Consider the following 10,776-nt stretch of genomic DNA (forward strand, 5'->3'; position numbering starts at 1 on the left):
CAACTCCAAGGACAGAAGGGACCTCGCAGCCACCTTCCCAGCCTTGTGCCCCCTGCTGTCCCATGAGATCCTGAGGCACAGCTGATCTTACCATAGCATTCCTACCCATCTCCTCCTTGTGGCCTACGAGCTCATCAGATACAGGTCACCTCACATTCCTCTCCCAATGCCATGCGACTGTTCTGGGACCTCACGATCCCTGCCCTGGTCCCAAGGGGCCAAACAGCTTAAGTAAGGTTGAGGAGAGGTGACCAAGATGAGGGGAGTAGAATGTGGGAAAGAGAGCTTCAGGGATTCGGTGTTGAGGTTGGATCTTAGGGATTAGAACTCACCTTTCAGGGTTGGGGATTAGGCAAAGGCTTAGGGAGAGAGTTTGGTGTCCTGCTGAGGTTCCCTGGCTACCGTTTAAGGTGTGGGCTAGCATGGTGGGTTAGGGTTTTGTTTAGGTCTGGGGCGAGGGCTAGGATTAAGGCCAACATGTTAATATTAGGGGTAGAGGCTAGGGTTCAGGCTGAGCAACTGGGTAAGTGTAAGGGAAAGGGGTTATGGCTTTGGGATTTGGCTTAGATGTAAGCTTTGAGGTTAGCGATAGCCTAAGCTCAGTTAGGTTAGTAACAGTGGATTACTGTCAGGGGGAGTAGGAGTATTTAGGGGTAGGGTTAGGGGCTTAAGCTTACTAGTTAGAGATAGTGTAGGGTCTTAACAGGAATGTTTTCACAGTCAGTGTTTTCACAGCAACGTCCCCTTAACCCATTTTACCTCTTCAAAATCTTTCGTGTCTGTTGGTCAAGCCCCTCTTCCCTCCCCCAGATCTCCCATTTCTTTTGCCCAGGCTCCTCCTGACCTCCCCAAATGTGTCGTCTTGTTGAGGGCGGCTTCCTGATGACCTTCATGACCTCAGAGTATCTCTCTCCCTGCTGCTGCTGACCAGTCAGAAGTGACCTCCCAGCCACCATCCAAGGGGACATAGTGTCTGCTGTGCTTGAGAGGCCTCTTCACAGCCTACCCAGCAGCACTGGAGGAAGGTGGTGCCCTGCACCACCCCCGAGGTTCCCTGCCTGCAAACCCACTCATACATCCGAAGGATTCCTGCATCACTTTTCCCACATGGCTGCTTCAGTTACCACAGGGCAGCTTGGATACCACAGCCACCTCTGTGCGGGCAACTGAATCAAGTCCAGAATGTAAATTTTAGAAAAATGTTGAAGCCTATGCAGAAAAGGAAACCTATGTAATAGCAGAAAAAGTCCTAATTTCCAGCTTTTAATGATCTTTTATGAAATTTTGCTGATCACGGAGGGATTCTGCTAGTATCTAGCTCCTCAGAGGACTTTGTACCACTGATGGAATTTGTTCCTGATCATCCAGCCAGCTTCCCATGCACTGCATTGTCCACATCTTCAGTCCACATGTCAACAGTCCGCTGTAAGGAGACTACGGGAAACCACATCCAAGGACTTGCAAAAGTCCAGGTACACAGCATGCCCTTCTTTCCCCTCCCACATGGGTTCAGCAATCCTTTTCTTGTCCTTCAAGCGATGGAGATGGCTGCAAGAGCATTTTCCCTGCCACCTTGTCAGGGACGGAGGTGAAGGTGGCCAACCTGTAACACTCCCCATCCTCCTTTTTGCCCTTCTTGGAGATGGGTTTGAGATTTGCCTTTTCTGAGGATCTTGGAACCTCCCTGATCTCTCTGCCCCTTCCAAGATATTTGAGAGAGGCCTCGTGATGACACCAGCCAGCTCCACCAGCACCTCTCTGCTCCGTCGCACACCAAAACCCGTCTTCATATCCCACACTTGCAGGGGAGTGCCCAGGACACCGCACATGCCAGTCCAGGTCCTCTGGGCTGGTTCAAAAGAGAACCAGAAGCGATCTCTTCCTGCAGGCCCAGAATTCCCATGGGCTCTCCGTGCAGCTCACAGCTTCCCTGAGCATTTTTCTCAGTGTCCCCCTGCCCCAACCTTTCTAGGCCACAGGCTGTAGATAAGAGGAGTGAACAGGGATGTGAGAATGGTGTAGTTAAGGGGCTTTGTCAACCTATCTCAGGAGGACTTTTCTGGGCATCACACACCCAAGGATGAGGGTGTCATAGAAAACAGTGGCACTAGTGAGGCGGGAGAAGCAGGTGGAGAAGTCTTTCTGCCTGCCTGTCCCGGATGGGAGGCGTTCCTCAGGGTGGCAGCTCTGATGCACACAGGATGACCATGTGAACAGGAAGGGGAGGACGGGATCCAAAAAGCAGGTCATGACAACAAAGAGCATGAGTGTCACAGTGCCAGTGTGTGAAAGCTCCAGCAATGGGGTGAAATCACAGAAGAAGTGGTCCACTCCAGTGGGGCCACAGATCTCTATCTGGGACATGACTGAAATGATTACTGTGGGTGACAGAAATCCCCCTAGCAAAGGAGACAGACCTGGCAGTTCCTGAGTCCTGTAGAGAGCAGGGGGCGGCACACAGCTGTCACGGTCCACTCGGTTGACTCGTGATGGTTCATTTGCTACGATCTCAAAAGTGTAAAATTAAGGTGACCAACATCAAAGGGGATAGCAGTAATCACACAGTAATCTTTATTGTATTGCCTGTGAAGAGGCACACTGTCGTGGTTTAACCCCAGCCAGCAACTAAGCACCACGCAGCCACTCACTCACTCCCCCCCACCCAGTGGGATGGGCGAGAAAATCGGGAAAAAGAAACAAAACCCACGGGTTGAGATAAGAACACTTTAATAGAACAGAAAAGAAGAAACTAATAATGAGAATGATAACACTAATAAAATGACAACAGCAATAATGAAAGGATTGGAATGTACAAATGATGCGCAGTGCAATTGCTCACCACCCGCCGACCGGCACCCCGGTAGTCCCCGAGCGGCGATTCCCCGCCCCCACTTCCCAGTTCCTATACTAAATGGGAGGTCACATGGTATGGAATACCCTGTTGGCCAGTTTGGGTCAGGTGCCCTGGCTGTGTCCTGTGCCAACTTCTTGTGCCCCTCCAGCTTTCTCGCTGGCTGGGCCTGAGAAGCTGAAAAATCCTTGACATTAGTCTAAACACTACTAGCAGCAACTGAAAACATCAGTGTTACCAACATTCTTCACATACTGAACTCAAAACATAGCACCATACCAGCTACTAGGAAGACAGTTAGCTCTATCCCAGCTGAAACTAGGACACACGCGATAGGTAGAGATGGGTGAAAGAAAGGAGAAAAGTAAAGTTAAGTTTAGAGAGAGGAGAAAGAGAGGTTATAGCTACCACCGCTGATCTCAAGACATCCTAACAGTCCCGGGTCCAGCTAATGCTGCGTTGTCGATCGTCGTGGTCCTTGGTGGGGAAGCTTCAAATTCCCATTGTTCAGAAGTCATCTTTTATGCTTAGTAACACACCTTGCTCCACCTCTGCCTCAGGAGTCTCCGCCCTTCTCAGAATACAATTATCATACCTCCGCCCTTCTTGAGCGAGGCTATCACGCAGGCGCAGGGTCAGTGTCTGAGGCGTGGTAAGTCTTGGAGGCGGGTAGCCTTCGACCAGGAGGTGTGTTTTGGTATTATAATGAAGCAAAGTTTGTTTAAAGCTCATGATTTCTTCATCGATGTTATGGCAACAGTTGCAATCCATCCTTTTTGACAGTAGCTATGCGGTTACCTCTAACGGCTCTAGCCAGGTACCTTGCAGGAGCCTTGTACCGCACATTCCGTCCTTGGGATCAGCCACTGCGCTCCAAGCAGGCCGTGGTCAGGTAACGTACTGTCCATGTCCCTGATGACAATGTTGAGACAATACTGATTTTCTGAGTGACTCCTACATGCGCGACCTTTGCTATCACTTTATTAAACTGTCCTTATGTTGACCCACGAGCCTTTTGTTATATTTTCTCCCCCTGTCCAGATGAAAAAAGGGAGTGATAGAGTGGATTTGGTGGGCAACTGGCATCCAGCCAGGGTCAACCCACCACAGGGTACCCCTACTGGTACTCTGGGGTACACTTGCTGTACACAACGGGCACGTGGCGGTAGACACGCCCTACCTACCTGACACTCTGGTGTAGGCCTGGCGTCCCTACCTGATGCTCCGGGGTAGGCCTGGCGTCCCTACCTCATCCTCCGGGGTAGTACTGGTACCCCTACTGGTACTCCGCGGTACACCTGCTGTCCCTACAGGAGCGCAGGGGTAGACCTTCCCTCCCTACCTGAACCTCTGGGGTCGGACTGGCATCCCTACCTTATGCTGCGTGGTAGTTCCAGTACCCCTACTGGTACTCCGGGGTAGTACAGGTACCCCTACTGGTATACTGGGGTACACCTGCTGTCCCTACGGTGGTGTGGAGTTAAACCCACCCTCCTTACCTGACCCTCTGGTGTCGGCCTGGTATTCCTATATGATGCTCTGGGGTACGCCTGGCATCCCTACCTGCGTGGACAGTGTAGACCAGGCCTCCCTACCCACACGGCACGGTAGACCTGGCCTCCCTACATGCGAGGAAGGAGTAGGCGAGGCCTTCCTGTTGGCGTGGGCGGGGTAGACCTGGCCTCCCTAGAAGCACAGATGGGGTAGACCACGCCTCCCTACACGAGCGGGCGGGGTAGACCTAGCCTCCCTATCCTCGCGGACGGGGTAGGCAAGGCCTCCCTACCAGCGCCGGTGGGCAGATCTGGCCTCCCTACCCGCGCGGACGGGGTAGACCCGCCCTCCCTACATGACCCTCTGGTGTCGGCCTGCTATCCCTACCTGATTTTCCGGGGTAGGCCTGGCGTCCCTACCTGATCCTGCGCAGTAGTACCGTTACCCTTACTGGTACTCCAGGGTACTACTGGTACCCCTACTGGTACCCCGTGGTACACCTGCTGTCCCTACTGGCACTCCGGGCTACACCTGGCCTCCCTACCTGATGCTCTGGGCCAGGCCTGGCATCCGTATTTGATGCTCCGGGGTAGTAGCGGTACCCCTATTGGTACTCTGGGGTACACCTGCTGCCCACTACGGGCGTGCGGGGGTAGACCCACCCTACCTAGGTGACCCTGTAGGGTAGGCCTGGTGTCCCTACCTGATGCTCCAGGGTAGGCCTGTATATTGGCTTTGTGTGGCAAGATTTTGGTAGCGGTGGGGGGGTTACAGGGGTGGCTTCTGTAAGAAGCTGCTGGAAGCTTCCCCTGTGTTCGAGAGAGAGCCAATACCAGCCGGCTCTAAGACGGACCCGCCGCCGGCCAAGGCCGAGCCAATCAGTGATAGTGGTAACGCCTCTGTGATAACATTTTTAAGAAGGAAAAAAGTTGGGATAGACGGAAAACGGCAGCCGGAGAGAGGAGTGAGAACATGTAAGAGAAACAACCCTGCAGACACCAAGGTCAGAAGTGAAGAAGGAGGGAGAGGAGATGCTTCAGGCGCCGGAGCAGAGATTCCCCTGCAGCCCGTGGGGAAGACCATGGTGAGGCAGGCTGTCCCCCTGCAGTCCATGGAGGTCCACGGTGGAGCAGATATCCACCTGCATCCCGTGGAGGACCCCACGCCGGAGCAGCTGGGTTCCCGAAGGAGGCTGTGACCCCGTGGGACCCCCGCACTGGAGCAGGCTCCTGGCAGAACCTGTGGATCTGTGGAGAGAGAAGCCCATGGAGCAGGTTTTCTGGCAGGACTTGTGACCCCGTGGGAGACCCACGCTGGAGCAGTGTGCTTCTGAAGGACTGCACGCCGTGGAAAGGACCCATGCTGGAGCAGTTTGTGAAGAACTGCAGCCCGTAGGAAGGACTCACGTTGGAGAAGTTCGTGGAGGACAGTCTCCCGTGGGAGGGACCCCACGCTGGAGCAGGGGAAGAGTGTGATGAGTCCTCCCCCTGAGGAGGATGAAGCGGCAGAAAATAACGTGTGATGAACTGACCGTAAACCCCATTCCCTGTCCCCCTGCGCCGCTGAGGGGGTTGGTAGAGAATCCGGGAGTGATTGGATTACCTGGTCCTGGCCTATCAGCTCTTCAGCCCAGAGTGACAACACAAGTACATACCCAAGCCATGTGTCTCCCTGTCCTGGTTTCAGCTGGGATAGAGTTAATTGTCTTCCTAGTAGCTGGTACGGTGCTATGTTTTGAGTTCAGTATGAGAAGAATGTTGATAACACTGATGTTTTCAGCTGTTGCTAAGTAATGTTTAGTCTCAAGTCAAGGATTTTTCAGCTTCTCATGCCCAGCCAGCGAGAAGGCTGGAGGGGCAAAAGAATTTGGGAGGGCACACAGCCAGGGCAGCTGACCCAAAGTGGCCAACAGGGTATTCCATACCATGTGACGTCACATCTAGTACATAAACTGGGGGGGATGTTCTCTTGGCTCTCTTGGATGCATCACTTGTATATTCTAATCCTTTTACTATTACTATTGTCATTTTATTAGTGTTATTATTATCATTATTAGTTTCTTCCTTTCTGTTCTATTAAACTGTTCTTATCTCCACCCAGAAGTTTTACTTTTTTGGTCCGATTCTCTCCCCCATCCCACTGGGGGTGAGTGCGTGAGCGGCTCTGTGGTGCTTAGTTTCTGGCCGGGGTGAAACCACGACAGTCCTTTTTGGCGCCCGACGTGAGGCACGAAGGGTTGAGATAATGACAGAGCTGAGCAGAGCTTGTGAAAAATTTGCTACAAGCATTCATTGTATTGGTCTAATAGTCACTGGTTACTATGTTGATTTATGTGTTCTTAGAGTTGTTACTCTCGTTTTTAAAGTTCTGTTATGTATCACCTCACCTGCTGTATGGAGTCCTATACGACAAGTCACAGAAACTGCTGAAGGAGGTGAATCAAGTCAATTAGCAGAGGTAAAAGCCATCCAGCTAGTGTTAGACATTGCTGAAAGAGAAATGTGGCCAGTGCTCTATCTCTATCCTGACTCATGGATGGTGACGACTGCCCTGTGGAGGTGGTTACAGCAATGGAAGCAGAGTAACTGGCAGCACAGAGGCAAACCCATCTGGGCTGACACACTGTGGCAAGATGTTACTGTTTGGCTAGGGAAGCTAGTGCTAAAAGTATGTCACGTAGATGCTCACTTTATACCAAGCAAAGTAAAGGCATGTACGGCTAGAGTCACTCAAGCGCCACCTAAAAAATAAGAGACTGTAAAAGGACTTAAGAGAGGAGGAATGTTAGGGAAGATACCATCATAGACAAGTCGGGAGGACATCTCTGACTTCTGGGATCAGTCGATGGGCCGAAACCTTCTTCCCCCACATAGGGATGCCTATTGGGTGAGATTTGAACACTCGGCTGTACCAAGTGCTTCCCCAGGAAACTTAGAATTCTTTGGAGCTCTTTATTCTTTCATAATTTAATGCACTTGTAGTCGACTGTATTATTATTTGCACATGCTTTGCAGGCAGTGTGTTTATCACTGGCGATCCAAAAGAACCTGTACTGCTGCTTTAATAAACTGCGCTGCTCATTAATCTAGTCATGATAGTTCTTTAACAAAACCAAACTCCCCAAGTCTGGTTATCCTAGTGCATTGAACGGGGCTAATCTGAGAGTGCAGCACGCTATTAAGTGCATCTGTCATCATGATAGTTCAACGTATTGAATGCGACCGGACTTACAGCGTTGAATTGGACATCACTCAGAAATGAAACCTAGCCGCCCCAGGCCCTCTGACATCTGAGGATAAGGTGGAAGACAAGGGAGTTTATTTTCTTTACCCTTTAAAGCAACAGATGCGGCCCAAGTCATTGGCTGGTATAAGGACACTTGCGGGGGGTTGGAGGGGGTGGGGCTGCAATGGGTGAATAATGTCAGTGCATGTCAAGGAACAGGGGACAGTGGTTAATGAGGGTGTATAAACATGACTGTTGGAAGTAAAGATGATTTAAGTATGTAGTACAAGTTGTAAGTGTTGGTAAGGGGATTTTGGGACCAAGAGACGAGAAAGGAAAGGTTTGAGTAGGGTGTAGAAATGCAACAACATATAAGAATGGGGTGCTTGTGTATATATTGAATGTGTACGCTCAGGTGTATCAGTCAATGTGGGTCCTGAGCATGATGGAAAAGCTATGGAATAAGCTATTGCTAAGCAGTGCTTGCACAGTGTCAAGGCCTTCTCTGTTTCTCTCTATACCCCCTCAACAAGTAGTTTGCATTGCTTGACAGTAGAAGAGCAGAGGATGACATTTAGCAAGGCCAAGCTTCTTGCTCTATATTGGTGTCTGTGTCCATGTTTTTGGTAGCAGATGGGCAGCAGGAGCCCCTGGGAGAAGAGACAATGAGTTATCCCATGCCGGACACAGCCAAGTCCAGCCAGCTCTGCAACAGACCTACTGCTGGCAAAAGCTAACACATCAGCAAAGCTGGTGGCACCTCTGTGAAAGTGTATTTAAAAAAGGGCACAAATGCCAGACTGGAACAGGAGCAAGGAAAAAAAAGAGCGTGAGGAAAATTCCTTTAAACAGCAGGATCGGTGAAGAAGAGGGGGAGGAGGAGCTGCATATGATGCAGAAGAGATTCCCCTGCAGCCTGTGGAGGATCAAATGCCAGAGAAGTTGGATATTTCCTGAAAGAACTGTAGCCTGTGGGAAGGATGCCACAGGAAAAGTGTAAGGGGGGAGCAGCAGAGGCGACCTGTTAGGAACTGACTGTAGTCCCCATTCCTCCTTTTACCACTCACAGGGAAAGGAGTTAGAGTGGTCAGCAATGAAGGAATGAAGCTGAGCCTGGGAAAAAGGGGAAAGGGGAGGTGCTGTTGTAGTATTTATCTTTTCTTCTCACTATCCAACTGTCCAGGGTGCAGCTGGGATAGAGTTAATTTTCACAGGAACCTGGGAGGGGGCACAGCTGGGACAGCTGACATGAACTAGCCAAGGAGCTATTCCATACCATGTGACATCATGCTCATTATATAAATGGGAAGCGGACTGGGGGTGGGGGTCTCTCGACTTTTGGTGGGGGAAGTGGTGGAGCGTCGGGATCCGGGTGGTGAGCAGTCGCACTGTGCGTCACTCGTTCTGTATATTCTTTTATTAGTACCGTTGTTGTTCTGGTTGTAACTTCTCTTTTTGTGTTGTCCCAGGAAATTGTCCTTATCTCAATGCACGAGGGGGTTAGGAGGAGTGAGCGAGTGGCTGCATGGTCCTTTGTTACCAGCTGGGCTGAAACCACGACACCAACCCTATTTGAAATGGTAATAAAATAAGTTAGTTTTCCTCCTGTTGAGCCTGTTTTGCTCATGACTAGTTGGGAAGTGATGTCCCTGATTTCATAAGAAGCAATTCAGCATTGTTTTTCCTTTTTTCTCCTTCTGTACTGGTGACGAGGAGGAGTGAGAGAGTGGCTGGCTGGGCATCTGGCCGCCAGCTAAGGTCAACCCACCACACAGTGTCCCACAGTTTTCTTACATCAAAGCCAGGAAGCTACAGTCTTGACAGATGGGCAAAGAGTAAAAGACTGATTGGATGCATCAGGGTGTCTTCTGGGGCTTAATGATGCTATCAGTGTCCCGGAGGAGCTGACAGAGTTTTCAGATGACACAAACCTGAGGTGCGGACCAGTCTATACACTGGAGTGCTGCTTTCTGGAGGAAACTCAGCAGGTTGGCAGAGAGGGCCAAAAATCCCTACTAGATTTCAGAGAGAAGAAATGCCAAGTCCTGCCCCTGGGGTGGCCTAACCCTGGGCAACAGCCCAGGGTAGGGTGCAGCTCAGTAGGAAAGGCCCTGGGGGTCATGGTGGACAACAAGCTGCCCATGAGTCAGCGGTGAACCCCTGCAGCCAAGAAGGCCAAGAGCAGCCTGCCTGTATGAACAGAAGCATGGCCAGGAGATGAGGGGCAGGGATTCTCCCCCTCCATTCACTGCTTGCTAGACCACATGCACAGCACTGCACTGAGTTTGGGGCCTCCTGCCCCCAGTACAGGAAAGACATTGATCAATTGGAGCAAGTTCAGTGAAGGGGCACCAATACAGACAGGTGTGGGGGGATGTGCACGGGGCTGGAGACCTTTCCACCTGAGGAAAGGCTGAGGGAACACTGTGCAGTATGGAGATGAGAAGGCTTCGGGAAACCTCACAGGTTCATTTCAGTACCTATCAGGCAGTTAAGAAAAGAGAGCCAGGCTCTTCGTCGTGGTGCATGGTGGGAAAATGAGAGGCAAGGGACAAAAGTTGAAAGAATGTTCAGGCAGGAGATGAGGTCCATGAGGTCATAACCATAAGGTCACTTACGCACTGGAAGAGGTTGCCCTGAGAGGTTGTGCAGTCCCAGTGCTTGGAGGTTTTCAAGCCTTCTCTCCCCCTAAATATGGTCTCCAAACATTGAACAGAACACTCTTGCTCATGCAAGAAGGAAGCAAAAGCCTATGGCACCAGCAAAAGCTCTGCCTCCCCTGGGCCCTCTCTCCCCTATGACAGAGGTCTTCCACCAACCCCACCCTTCTTCCACCTCCAGCTTTGGCTGCTGTGTGTGCCTGGCCTGCCCACTTGCCTTCACCACTCACCTTTGTAACTGAGGCCTGACACATATCTTGGCACTCCCACTGTAAGCTGGCACCCACCCCACACCTGGAGTCTACCTGGCCATGGAGGCAGGGAGAGGCCAGGTCCGCTCTGCCCAGCACTGGGCACAGCTTTTCCCTGGGAATGTCCCCCAGGAGCTCTCTTCATGTGTGTGTCGGCGTGTGGCCTGGCAGGGGTGGAACTGGGACAAGGGCTGCTGGGGCAGGGCTGAAGTAGCTCAGCTGGGAGAGCGTTAGACTGAAGATCTAAAGTCCCTGGTTCAACCCCGGGCTTCAGCAATGGTTTGCTCCTGTAGAT

General features: G+C 51.4%; 1 non-coding gene across 1 annotated transcript; it reads left to right on the forward strand.

Annotated features, from left to right (window-relative positions):
• Positions 1-10,685: 10,685 nt before the first annotated feature.
• TRNAF-GAA lies at positions 10,686-10,757 on the forward strand. The gene has a single exon. It is a non-coding gene; the product is annotated as a tRNA-Phe (tRNA).
• The last annotated feature ends 19 nt before the right edge of the window (positions 10,758-10,776 follow it).

This window comes from Aquila chrysaetos, assembly GCF_900496995.4.
Source record: "Aquila chrysaetos chrysaetos chromosome W unlocalized genomic scaffold, bAquChr1.4 W_unloc_5, whole genome shotgun sequence".
In the NCBI taxonomy this organism is placed as follows: Eukaryota; Metazoa; Chordata; class Aves; order Accipitriformes; family Accipitridae; genus Aquila; species Aquila chrysaetos.